At 41.4% G+C, this 14,292-nt stretch overlaps 1 pseudogene; it reads left to right on the forward strand.

The window, feature by feature from the left end:
* LOC124776174 overlaps nt 1-14,292 on the forward strand; it is a 50,533-nt pseudogene that overhangs the window by 14,745 nt on the left and 21,496 nt on the right.

A 14,292-nucleotide genomic window follows, 5' to 3' on the forward strand; every position in this document is an offset into this window, starting at 1 on the left:
ACCTCATGTAAACGGTAGGTTAGGTTATATTCTGATACATTTACACATCCTAATAGGGATGTTATGTGAATGTGTGTGCTGTATGTATGTGGAGGGCCAGTTAGTTTACATGAAGACATTGAGGTATCAAATGGACAAGCCAGGAAACTTATCATTAATTCTGCCAGTTGCAAATATACTCATTCATTTTGGAATTCTGATAAGTGTAAAGATAATTATTTTGAAATAAATGTTAGGTGGTTTTATGGATTGAGAGCTATTGGCAAAGGACACACTGCAGCAGAAACAATGTGTGTCATGATGTATATGCCACGCCCACTTTGTAAAATGGACAAGTATGCAGGATTTATTGGAGCTGCTGTGAAATCTGCTGCATGTGAGTCAATTAAGGGTGCTGCAAATGAAGCTGCTGAAATAAACGATGGTATGATTGACATATCAGTAGCTTTTGGGGCACTTGGTAGAAGCGCAGCTGCAGTTCTAAGAATTCTGTTGCTACAGTGACCAGTGTGGATACTGGAAAGCTAATAGATTTCCAGATTTTAACCAAACATTGTTATAAGTATAAATCAGGGAATGAAGAAGGGCATATCTGTGACAGAAATTATGAAGGACAACTAGTCGTACGGAGGCCTGTGCAGCTGTTGAAATTTATAATCGATCTGTAAACTAAAGGCGAGTGTGTTACACTAAGTTCTTAGGTTAGGCAGACTCAAATGCATATAACAGTGTAGTAGCCACTCATCCTTATGGTGAGAAGCTTATCACAGAAATGGAATGTGTTGGTCATGTCCAGAAGAGGATGGGTACCAGATTGAGGAAGTTGAAACAAAGTTTGAGAGACAAGAAACTTTCAGGTGGTAAGACCATAAGAAGCAGGCTGACAGACAAAATGATTGATGAACTACAACAGTATTATGAGATTGCCATTAGAAATAATACTGAGGATTTGTTGAAAATGAAGCAGGCAGTATGGGCTACCTTCTTCCAGAGACTGTCAGCTGATGATAAACCAGTACACCATCTTTGCCCTCCTGGATCTGGTTCATGGTGCAATTACCGCAATGCCCAGTACTCAAACAGGTCATACAGCCATAAACATTCTATCCCAGCAGCAGTTGTGGATATCATAAAACCTGTTTACAGAGACCTGGCAATCCTGAATTATTGAAGAAGTGTCTGCATTGTCAGACTCAAAATCCCAATGAGTCGTTCAATAATCTTATAGTGTCAGTGTCATCGTAACTGCCGTCTGCGTCACATCTGCTGTGCAGTGAGCTACGCTAGTTTAAGTTTTAACTCTATTTTTCTTACTTGTCACTTCTTCTTCTGTGTGTTTTTGCTTTTAGGAAGCTTTAATTGTCGAGTGCTAGTAATAGTGTTCCATAGATTTTGTGTTTGTTTTGAATACAGTCAGAGAGAGTCCGTTTAGTCAGCCATAGTGCCAGTAGTGCTAGTGTTTGTTTTCAATACAGTCCAGAGACAGGTAGTGCTATTTTCATTGTTTTCTACAGGAAGTGTCTAGTAACCACAGTTTAGTCAACTATCAGCCGCCTTTAGTGAATTAGCAGTCCAGTTATAAGTTGATTAACTCTCTACAGTAAATTGATTTCTTAGTATGGATAGGATGTGTGACTGCTGTGTACGGACACAGGAGGAGCTGGCCACTGTTCGCGAACAGCTGAACGTGTTGATGGTCACGGTTAGCCGTCTTCAGGCTGTTGCCTTGGAGTGTAGCGGCAGTGGGGAGTCTGGTGCGTTGCATGGTACACCCCAGGTGTTACATGCTTCACTTGCTGACCCTTCTGTCGACACATCTTTGTGGGTACCGGGTGCGGTTGGGCCACCCTCTTCCCAAGGGGAGTGGTGGGTTCAGCGGCATTCGCGGCGCACGAGGCGGAGGGTCAGTGTGGAGGCTGGCCGTGTGGCATCGCCCATTCTGCCTGTGAGTGGACATGTGGCCACTCCTTCAGCAAGGTCCGAGCAGGCACATGGGGGGAGGGGTTTATTAGTTATTGGGAGCTCCAATGTTAGGCGGGTGATGGAGCCCCTTAGGGAAATAGCAGAAAGGTCGGGGAAGAAGGTCAGTGTTCACTCTGTCTGCTTGCCAGGGGTCTCATCCGAGATGTGGAGGAGGCCGTGCTGGCAGTGATAGAGAGCACTGGGTGCACCCGACTGCAAATTGTTGCTCATGTCGGCACCAATGACTCCTGCCGTCTGGGTTCAGAGGTCATCCTCAGTTCGTACAGGCGGTTAGCGGAGTTGGTGAAGGCGGAAAGCCTCGCGGGGTGGAATCTGAGCTAACTATTTGTAGTATCGTTCCCAGAACCGATAGTGGTCCTCTGGTTTGGAGCTGAGTGGAAGGCTTAAACCAGGGGCTCAGACGATTCTGCGGAGATTTGGGGTGCAAATTTCTCGACCTCCGCTATCGGGTGGAGAAAAGTAGGGTCCCCCTGAATAGGTCACGCGTGCACTACATGCAGGAAGCGGCTACAAGGGTAGCGGAGTATGTGTGGAGTGCACATGTGGGTTTTTTAGGTTAGAGAATTCCCTCCCTAGGCCCGACAAGACACCTCCTGAGATGCGGCAAGGTAGAAGTAGACAAAATGCAACAGGGAATAACAATATTAATGTGCTAATAGTAAACTGCAGGAGCATCTATAGAAAGGTCCCAGAACTGCTCTGATTAATAAACGGTCACAATGCCCACATAGTACTAGGGACAGAAAGTTGTCTGAAACCAGATGTAAACATTAATAAATTCTAAACTCAGATTGGAATGTATACCGCAGAGACAGGCTGGACAGTGAAGGGGGAGGCATGTTTAAAGCGATAAGAAGTGCAATAGTATCAAAAGAAATTGACGGAGATCCGAAATGTGAAATAATTTGGGTGAAGGTCACGGTTAAAGCAGGCTCAGACATGGTAATTGGATGTCTCTATAGGCCCCCTGGCTCAGCAGCTGTTGTGGCTGAGCACCTGAAGGATAATTTGGAAAATATTTCGAGTAGATTTGCCCACCATGTTATAGTTCTGGGTGGAGATTTTAATTTGCCGGATATAGACTGGGAGACTCAAACTTTCATAACGGATGGCAGGGGCAAAGAATCCAGTGAAATTTTTTAAGAGCTTTATCTGAAAACTACCTTGAGCAGTTAAACAGAGAACCGACTCGTGGCGATAACATATTAGACCTTCTAGTGACAAACAGACCTGAACTATTTGAAACAGTTAACGCAGAACAGGGAATCAGCGATCATAAAGTGGTTACTGCATCAATGATTTCAGCCGTAAATAGAAATATTAAAAAAGGTACGAAGATTTTTCTGGTTAGCAAAAGTGACAAAAATCAGATTTCAGAGTACCTGACGGCTCAACACAAAAGTTTTGTTTTAAGTACAGATAGTGTTGAGGATCAGTGGACAAAGTTCAAAACCATCGTACAATATGCATTAGATGAGTATGTGCCAAGCAAGATCGTAAGAGATGGAAAAGAGCCAGCGTGGTACAACAACCGAGTTAGAAAACTGCTGCGGAAGCAAAGGGAACTTCACAGCAAACATAAACATAGCCAACACCTTGCAGACAAACAAAAATTACGTGAAGCGAAATGTAATGTGAGGAGGGCCATGCGAGGGGCGTTAAATGAATTCGAAAGTAAAGTTCTATGTACTGACTTGGCAGAAAATCCTAAGAAATTTTGCTCTTATGTCAAAGCGGTAGGTGGATCAAAACAAAATGTCCAGACACTCTGTGACCAAAAAGGTACTGAAACAGAGGATGATGGACTAAAGGCCGAAATACTAAATGTCTTTTTCCAAAGCTGTTTCACAGTGGAAGACTGCACTGTAGTTCCTTCTCTAGATTGTCACACAGATGACAAAATGGTAGATATTGAAATAGATGACAGAGGGATAAAGAAACAATAAAAATCACTCAAAAGAGGAAAGGCCGCTGGACCTTATGCGATACCAGTTCAGTTTTACACAGAGTATGCGAAGGAACTTGTCCCCCTTCTTGCAGCAGTGTACTGTAGGTCTCTACAAGAGCATAGCGTTCCAAAGAATTGGAAAAGGGCACAGGTCATCCCCGTTTTCAAGAAGGGACGTCGAACAGAAGTGCAGAACTATAGACCTATATCTCTAACGTCGATCAGTTGTAGAATTTTAGAACATGTATTATGTTCGAGTATTATGACTTTTCTGTAAACTAGAAATCTACTCTGTAAGAATCAGCATGGGTTTCGAAAAAGACGATCGTGTGAAACCCAGCTCGCGCTATTCGTCCACGAGACTCAGAGGGCCATAGACACGGGTTCCCAAATAGATGCTGTGTTTCTTGACATCCGCAAGGCGTTCGATACAGTTCCCCGCAATCGTTTAATGAACAAAGTAAGAGCATATGGACTATCAGACCAATTATGTGATTGGATTGAAGAGTTTCTAGATAACAGAACGCAGCATGTCATTCTCAATGGAGAGAAGTCTTCCAAAGTAAGAGTGATTTCAGGTGTGCTGCAGGGGCGTGTCGTAGGACAGTTGCTATTCACAACGTACATAAATGACTTTGTGAATGACATCGGAAGTTCACTGAGACTTTTTGCGGATGATGCTGTGGTATATCGAGAGGTTGCAACAATGGAAAATTGTACTGAAATGCAGGATGATCTGCAGCGAATTGATGCATGGTGCAGGGAATGGCAATTGAATCTCAATGTAGACAAGTGTAATGTGCTGCGAATACATAGAAAGAAAGATCCCATATCATATAGCTACAATATAGCAGGTCAGCAATTGGAAGCAGTTAATTCCATAAATTATCTGGGAGTATGCATTAGGAGTGATTTAAAATGGAATGATCATATAAAGTTGATCGTAGGTAAATCAGATGCCAGACTGAGATTCGTTGGAAGAATCCTAAGGAAATGCAATCCGAAAACAAAGGAATTAGGTTACAGTACACTTGTTCGCCCACTGTTTGAATACTGCTCAGCAGTGTGGGATCCATACCAGATAGGGTTGATAGAAGAGATAGAGAAGATCCAACAGAGAGCAGCATGCTTCATTATAGGATCATTTAGTAAGCGTGAAAGTGTTACGGAGATGTTAGGTAAACTCCAGTGGAAGACTCTGCAGGAGAGACACTCAGTAGCTCGGTATGGGTTTTTGTTGAAGTTTCGAAAACATACCTTCACCGAGGAGTCAAGCAGTATATTGCTCCCTCCTACGTATATCTCGCGAAGAGACCATGAGGATAAAATGAGAGAGATTAGAGCCCGCACAGAGGCATACCGACAATCCTTCTTTCCACGAACAATACGAGACTGGAATAGAAGGGAGAACCAATAGAGGTACTCAAGGTACCCTACACCGTCAGGTGGCTTGAGGAGTATGGATGTAGATGTAGATGTAGACCAAAAAATGTTTTTCTCGTAATGAAGACACTAAAGTGGGGGTCAGTTATGCTGTTATTGCTTTTAATGATGGCAACATTGGTAGCGTGAAAGTGCTACAACATATGGGAATTAATTCTGGAGCAAACTGCATCAGAGAATTTGAATGGATGGACAAGGTTTGCATTGGTAAAGCAAAGTATGCAGCACAGTTGGCCACTACGGAGTCCAGAAAGAAGAAAACAAGAAAAAACTTAAAAAAGATCAAGAAGATGATATACAGTATGGTGCAGGGTGCTTCTGAGTGACTAAAAATAAAATGTTAAGCATATATTGAGTTACAGTCTATTAAAACTTTAAAAACTCTTCCTGAAAATTTACATTTTCTCTTGCATTTTTCCCTAAATCTCAGAAACTACTTCGAGTAGCGAATTCAAATTTTCAGGGAGTAATAACATACGTATCCTGAGTCTTCTTAACTAAAAGAAAAACATAATGTTATGTATAAATAAAATTATTTAGAATAACATACAAAAAAGTACACAAAATTTTAACTGTGTAATTAAAAAATTGTATTTCCAAAAGCAGTGGCAGAAATGCAATTATTGTAAGACTCAGAACATATAGTTTAATGTGCTGTAAAAGTTTCTTGTCAATGGCTACAGTTGTTCCTGAAATACGGGAAGTTAAGTCACTAAATTTAACATTGTCAGGATAGGGCGTTCAAACTCCCCTTAATGCACGTTTTCTCCTTCCTCCACTTGGTGAGCAACACATTTATAGTATTTTCACAACAGCAGTAGCTATTTTCTTACAATTTCTTTTTGCAGGCATACCATGTCCTGGGCTTCAAGGGATGTGTGGGATTTATTACCTCAATGAGTGAACACTTCTGTGGCACGTGTAACCGTTTACGGATAACAGCTGATGGCAATTTGGAGGTGTGTCTCTTTGGGAATTCAGAGATATCTCTCAGGTGAGTGATGAAACATAGAATAATCGTGTCCAAGTGAAATTTCATGTGAGGAAACCATAAAATTACTAGAAGACTGACAGACTGATCAGTATTTTACGTTCAAGAGGTGAAATTCCAAAACTTCTTATAGACACATTCGTTCCTCTTGTCCTCACATTAGTCGTGGAGTCCGAGTGACCTTTCAGACCTTCAGGAACTTATCCCTCTTTCCTATCTCATGAAGGAACTGATAGTTCCAAATGCTGAGTATAGAATAATACTTTTAAACTGTTTGCCATGCACATTAGGTATATGGTTGGTATATGGAAGAGATAAACTGCAGTTAAATCCAGCAGGTATGAAATGAGTAATCTTTTCTTGAAGTTTTCAGCTTGCACCCTCCTCCCTCCCAGACATACAAACCAGATACCTCTAGCTAAATAATTTGTGAGTATATATAATTTGCCTCTGTCAACATCATGTTACACTAACCTATTTGTGAGATTAAATTAAAGGAAAGTAATCAGGACTGGAAATTATGTAAAGACATTTTTAGCTATGTCCCTTGTTTGTAATAAAGTTAACACAGTATTTCTGTCCATGTGATGGTAACTATGATTTGCCAGCCACCGTTGCCGAGCGGTTCTAGGCACTTCAGTCCAGAACCGCGCGACTGCTATGGTCGCAGGTTTGAATCCTGCCTTGGCTCAGATGTTAAGTCCCATAGTGCCCAGAGCCATTTGAACTGTGATTCATGATTATCAGAGTCTATATGTTCCAAATAAAAATTGGAACTTCATGTGTATAAATGTACAAATTATTAGACAATGGGACCAACAACTGACACTTTTAAATTGATGACTAGACTAAGAGATTAATAATAGGAAAAAAAACTGCAAGATACTTGGCGATAAGTTTGTTTCAGGACAAGGTAAGGGGGGTAGGGGGTGGGAAGAATCAGCTCTCTCTTTGTGAGCATAACAGAAATCCTTTATCAACCGAAGGTAAAATAAGATATAAAAATACAGGGTCAAACAATTAATTTAAGTATCTTAGAAACCAAATGACTAATGAAATTGGAAGCTAAGAAAAGTAAGTTCGTAGTAAGTAGGGTGAAACAAAGGGGCTGCAACATATTGCCATTGTTGTTTGACTTGTCTATCAAAGAAAAAAGAAATGGATCAAAACAAAATAAAAGTGAGAATGGAAATGTATCAGAAGCAGATAGGAATAAGCAAGGAACATATTCTTTAATAAATAAAAAAAAAAACTGACATGTGAGGCAGATGTTCCTACAATTTTATGTTCAAAGCAGAGCAGTCTGTGAAAGCAAAATATTTATGACATTGAAAAAAGAAAATCAGTGAGTGAAAAGTGTGTGTAGGTGAATTGTGGTGAAAGACTGGATATTGGAACTTCTGTTAGGCTGCCCAGTATTAGTTAACTTGGTAGTAAAGGAGCAAGTTTGCAAGGGCAGATAACTGTTTGACTACGTAAAATAGAGTGGGAATATGGAAAAGCTAGTCCAAGATAGGATGAAAAAGATAACAGCAACTTAAAAAATGAATTGATAAGTTACCATGAACCCCATTCCAATCTAGTGAATGCAGTGGTTGACAATATCTTGTGACATTCGCCTATAAGGCTCAAACAATAATTGCTAAATAAAAATACAAAATGTTGACAAGACTGTATCTAAGCTGTCACTCTCTTCTGAAACAAGGGTGTTTAAACCAACAAACACGCAGGAAAGCAGGGACAACTCGCACACTAGAGAAGGATGGGCAGTATCATTGAAGGAGTGAGCAAAAACTGTGTGGAATATGTGTGGTACAAGTAATGATAGTTAAAAAAAAAAAAAAAAAAAAAAAAAAAAAGGAAGAAGAAGAGGAAAAATGTTTATCTGGAAATAAGGGAATAAAAATTTGCCACGTGAAGAGACAATATGGTACTGTGCTGATGAGTGTGTACAAGTGGTGATATACAATATACATTGATAAAGGAACTCTGCATTGGGCCCAGAAGACCACGCAATGCTCTTCGAGAGATGTCCTCTACTATATATCTATGGAGAGTTAGGGGGTCAGTATACAACTCTCCAGGCTGTTATCAACTTCCAGAAGTTGAAGACACTACTTCTCACTTGAGTAGCTCCTCAGCTGTAACTACAAGCAGAGTGTACCCTATTCCAGTCTGTCCACCGAGCAGAATTTCCCGGCTCTACAAGGAATTGAACCTGATCCCTTTCTATGGCACGCCTGTGGCATACTGACTGCATAGCTGTGGCAAGAGTCATAATATACACTTGTGAACAATTGAGTTATAACTATTCTGTTTATTGGGGAGAGAGTATGTATATTGCCACCGTGAATGAAATAGTTTGGTGTATCGTAACTGGAATGTATTCAGACCTCGTACTTGTGTGAGAGCGCAGTGTCTTAGACACTTGTAGTGTTTGTCTTAGCATGAACTAACCGGTGAGCCTTACTTTCTAGTATTTTTAATTATATATCATTACTGGTGCCTCTGGCACTTTTGTGTTGCAATAGCAATAGCTTGCAATAGCAAACATTGAGTCAACCATGGTTTTTGGATTAGAAGTAGAGGTCAGCTGGGTTGACAGTGGGAATAGAGTGATGGGAAGTGGACAATAAGCAGTTATATTGAAGGGTGCATTATTTGATATGTTAAGGTTAATTACAAAACGTGGATTGGAGAATTTTTCACGTTGAGCAGAAGTAAGTTTACAGGACCAGATGTCAAATTACACATGATCAGTGTGAATCCCTATAGTCAGCATGAACACTGGCACACAGAATAATTTATAGGTAGCCTTGCTGTAAATAAAAAATCAGATTTGTGCTGAACTGTCATGAACAAACTGTCACTTCTCTGGAATAAATAGACTCTGATTTGTTAATTACATCTGTGTAAATGAAAAATATAGGAAAACATAGATTGCTGCTTACTGTAAAGGAGACATGTTACATTGTAGACAGGCACAATTAAAAAGGCACTTACACAAAGCTTTCGGCCACAGCCTTCATCAGCAAAAGAGATACAGAGAAACACACACATTCATACACACAGGCAAGCACATGTCACACACATATGACTGCCAACTCCAGCAGCTTGCCCCTAGCTGCTGGACTTGGCAGTTTTTTTTTCTCTGTGTGTGCGTGCGTGCGTGCGTGCGCACGCAATGTGCTTGCTTGTGTGTTGTGCCTGTGTGCAACTTTATTTTCTTTACGGTAAATAGTGATCTATCTTTCCCTGCACTGTTGATATTCCTACCTGGAATTTACATTGTTTAATCAGTGTAAATAAGAAGGACACCGTTACATATATTCTGTCACTTGGAGACTAATACATGAAGTAAGTGGACATTATTTTTTATTGCAGAGGATCTTTGTCACCACTAATTATTAATTTTGTGTTCCAGTTAATTAGACATGCTTTCATCCTTTCCTGGATGTGCTCTTTTTGTTAAATCTTCCTTCAAAAGATCTGATTTACTTCAAATTAATAAACCTGAGTATTCTGAAAAAGGAGGTGCAGCTTACAGCTGCAGTGTGACAGTTGATCACAGGGTGATTTTATCACTGCCACATCGTGGGTACCCATGGGTCAAGACACATATTCTATAAGGGTGTGTAGTCATTGGGCTTTCTTGTACCACAGTGTCAAAGGTGTACTGTGAGCAGATTTATTCAAGGAAAATACTACCACAATCAGCAGAGTGAACTGCTATGGGCAACAGGATATCATTGACAGGGGTTACCACTGACTAGCATGGCTTTAGCAGTGAACAGGTGGGCCACAATGTAGCAAATGACTCACCAACTCAGTGACAGTCAATAAACAGTAACCATTCATGCCACTGGGAACTGTCACCTCTTTGTGGGATACAAACATGCAATCTGCACACTGCTCGTCACAGTTACAAAGATTAGCATTGGTTCGGAACAGCACCAGGGGATGCTCGAAGCATGCAGGAAGGTCGTCTGTCTGATGATTTGCGGTACATATTGCCAAGGTGGCAGGGTGCAAAATAAGGAGTGATCAAAAAACTTCCATTTGAAGGCTGCATAGTTCAGATCAGTATGCCACACACACACACACACACACACACACACACACACACACACACACACACACATATCCATCCGCACATATACCCTGCTTGTGTCTGTATATGTGCGGATGAATATATATGTGTGTGTGTGTGTGTGTGTGTGTGTGTGTGTGTGTGTGTGTGTGTGTGTGTGTGCACGCGTGAGTGTATACCTGTCCTTTTTCCCCCCTAAGGTAAGTCTTTCCACTCCCGGGGTTGGAATGACTCCTTACCCTCTCCCTTAAAAGCCACATCCTTTCGTCTTTCCCTCTCCTTCCCTCTTTCCTGATGAAGCAACTGTGGGTTGCGAAAGCTTGAATTTTGTGTGTGTGTTTGTTTGTGTGTCTATCAACATACCAACGGTTTCATTTGGTAAGTTACATCATCTTTGTTTTTAGATATATTTTTCCCATTTGGAATGTTTCCCTGTATTATATTATATATCAGTGCATTCCTCTCCCACAACTATCCTGCAGACCTTGTCCACAAACAGATCTCCCAAGCAATACATTCCTCCCCACCCAACAACAATGTTACTACCCCCAGACCACACAGAAGCATCCCCCTTTTCACCCAATATTATCCTGGCCTCGAATACGTCAACTAATTACTCTGCCACGGATATGAATTTTTCAAGTCAAGCCCTGAAGTGAGATCATCCCTTGACAATATTCTCCCCACACCACCCAGAGTTGCCTTTTGCTGACCCCCTAACCTCCGTAACATCCTTGTCAAACCCTACAATATTCCCAGACCACCTTCTCTACCCAGCGGTTCCTACCCCTATAACCGACCCCGATGCAAAACCTGCCCCATGCATCCCCCCACAACCAAATACTCCTGCCCCACTACTGGTATAACATACACAACTCAAGGCAGGGCCACATGTGAGACAACACATCATTTATCAGCTGACATGCCTGCACTGCACAGCCTTTTACTTTGGTATGACGACAACTAAACTGGCTGAGTGCGTGAATGGGCACAGACGAACTGTCCGCCTAGGAGATGTCCAATACCCAGTAGCGGAGCATGCCCTCCAGCATAATTCTAGGGACCTAGGAACCTGCTACACCATATGTGCCATTTGGCTTCTCCCACCCAACACCAGTACCTCGGAACTGCGGAGATGGGAACTTGCACTCCAACACATCCTTTCATCCCGCCATCCCCCTGGACTGAACATATGTTAACCAACCTCACTCCCATTTACTCTTTAGTCTTCTCCTCTTTCCCTTTCCTCTTTAGCCATTCACGCATCTTTTCATCCTACACAGTTGCGTTTATCTTTATACTATGTGCCTCTTTACTTCTGTATTCATCCTCCTTGGTTTGAAGCTGGCACAGTAATTACAGCCACCTTGGCTTCCCTCTGACATCCATGCCTCCATCTTTGCTACCCTTCCTGTTTACCTTTCCCCTGTTGCTTCATAACCTGGGTTGTGAATAACTGAATCCACTTTCCCTTCTTCCCCTTTTTCCCCTCTCTCCTTCCTGATGAAGGAACGAAGTTCCGAAAGCTAGGATACGTCAATTTTCTGTTCTGTTTTGTGTATCTATTGGCTGTACTGAGCTGAGGTAAGTACCGGCCAGGCCCTCTATCTCTTTGTTAGCATTTGTTTCATATATATAAACACACACACACACACACACACACACACACACACACACACACACACACACACACACACACACAGACAGGGTGATGCGTATTATCATTTAAAAGCCTCCAAAGCACTGTATATGACCCTGAGACAAGTAATTTAATACAAGACACATGGGATCACAAATGTTGGATACGATACAAATGTTGGGAAATGTGTCAAAAGCGAATGACAAATGTCACCAGATGATGTACCTTGCCATGCTTGCAGTGGTTGAGCCTCTCGGCCTGTCACACTTGATCATCCCAACACAAGTCAAGTATTCATATCATTGTGGCTACGGACACATGTGTGCGACTTTAGTGATGGTGTTCAGGATTTGAGTCTTGCATCTGGCAGGCAGTATTTTTTCATTGTGTTAAACAATTATGTATTTATATTGAAGTTTATTATTTTATTTACCGGTCTTGCAGTTTCCTTGATTTCTTGCAAAGTACAGTACAATGAAAACCTACCATATTGCATAACAAGTAGATGAGTATAAACTTCAGAATAGCATCATTGCCATTAAATGACCTATGTTTTCTTTACTAACTAATGTCTGTAAACAAAAAGAGAAGGGACAGAAGCAAAGAACACAAAATCAGAACTGCTTTTGCTTGATTACAGCAGGGACAATAATTTTGTAACATCTACATTTACAACAGATCATATTTACAAAATGTTTTCGAAATTTGCTCTGTTTGCTCAAATGAAAGTATTGCACTGCTGAATCATTCCTTTACACTCAGCCCCAACTGCTGCACATGCTGTGGGGTATGTCATCTGGTTACGTCATATGTTCAGTGTTTATCACCAATTTTTGGGGTATTTTGAAATGTATAAAAAGGCAAATGCAGAAAGTTATCACATTTTGCTGCACATTACCTGCATCACAGAAAAATAATGTATACAAACCTTCTCAGATTTGCCACTGAATAACTTTGTGCAAGCCTCACAAGATTTCACCAACACAACTGTTCGTCATCTTCAGGTAGTGGTGGGTCCTGTCATCACTGCTGCAAGATGTGACTGGTGATATTCGCACAGCAGAATTCAAATTTGTCAGGCTAGAAGCAGGAGTACGAATGTGTGGACAGGCACTCCCAGTTGGATGGAAATGCCATTCATAGTAGCCTTCTGCTTATGTGTTGTGGGCAATGACTGCACTTCTGGACACTCGTGTGGTTAAAAGCTGAATTAACTCTCTGCAAGGTGCTGCATCAGGTCATACATTGGAGGATCTGGTTTCTACTGTTTTAGTTTCATGGCAGTCAGTGCTGGATTCTGGGCAGTGCTTAGTCAAAATTCCATATTCCTGTTGGTAAGATTGCCCACCGTATGGATACATGCCTCATTCTTAAAAACACAATCCTAGAGTGATGATGCTGAGGATAAAATTTCAGTCCTCTTGGGAAACGTGTGGTGCCCTGTATTCAGGCAGTGCTCTGCTACCACTAATTTACTGGGTGGCATTTTTGTCAGCGCTGTTGAACACAGTGTTCTTGCACAATGTGAGGTGCCTGCCCTATATAAGATTTCCCATAATGGCATCAGATCTTATATATGATCTGTGTTTTCTAAGGTCAAGATTGTCTTTAACTGAACCCAAACAATTCCTTAGTTTTGCTGGTAGACGAAAAACACACTTGATTCTGTTTCTCTTAGCGATTCTTTCTATTTTTGAAAACATGCCACTGAAATATGGCAAGAAAGCCATTTGCAGTGCTTGTCTAAGTATCTTCATTTACATCCCTACACTGAACTTGCTTTGCTCAGAACACATTGCAAATCTGTTTACAAGAATAAACATTCTGCTGGAACACTGTTCTTAGGTGTTACAGTTCACCAGGCAGACTGTCGGTATCTGAGATCACGTGTGCTCTATGTGCCAGGGGGTGTAAGACACTACCACATTGTGCAGGGTGATGGCAACTTTTGGACCGCAAATATAACTCTGCGTATATCAGTTTGCAGTAGAGACTATGCCCCAGTGTTCTGTCAGCTTTTCTTCTAACCGTGACATCCAGGAATGGTAAGCTGCTATCTTATTGTACTTCCACAGTGAACTGAATATTCAGATGGAGCGAGTGCAAATGCTGCAGGAACATAGGTAGCGTCTGTATTATGTGGGCCACACCACAAATGTCTCTTCAGCATTCTGCCAGAAGGAGGAATGTTGGATATT

This window comes from Schistocerca piceifrons, chromosome 2, assembly GCF_021461385.2.
Source record: "Schistocerca piceifrons isolate TAMUIC-IGC-003096 chromosome 2, iqSchPice1.1, whole genome shotgun sequence".
NCBI lineage: Eukaryota > Metazoa > Arthropoda > Insecta > Orthoptera > Acrididae > Schistocerca > Schistocerca piceifrons.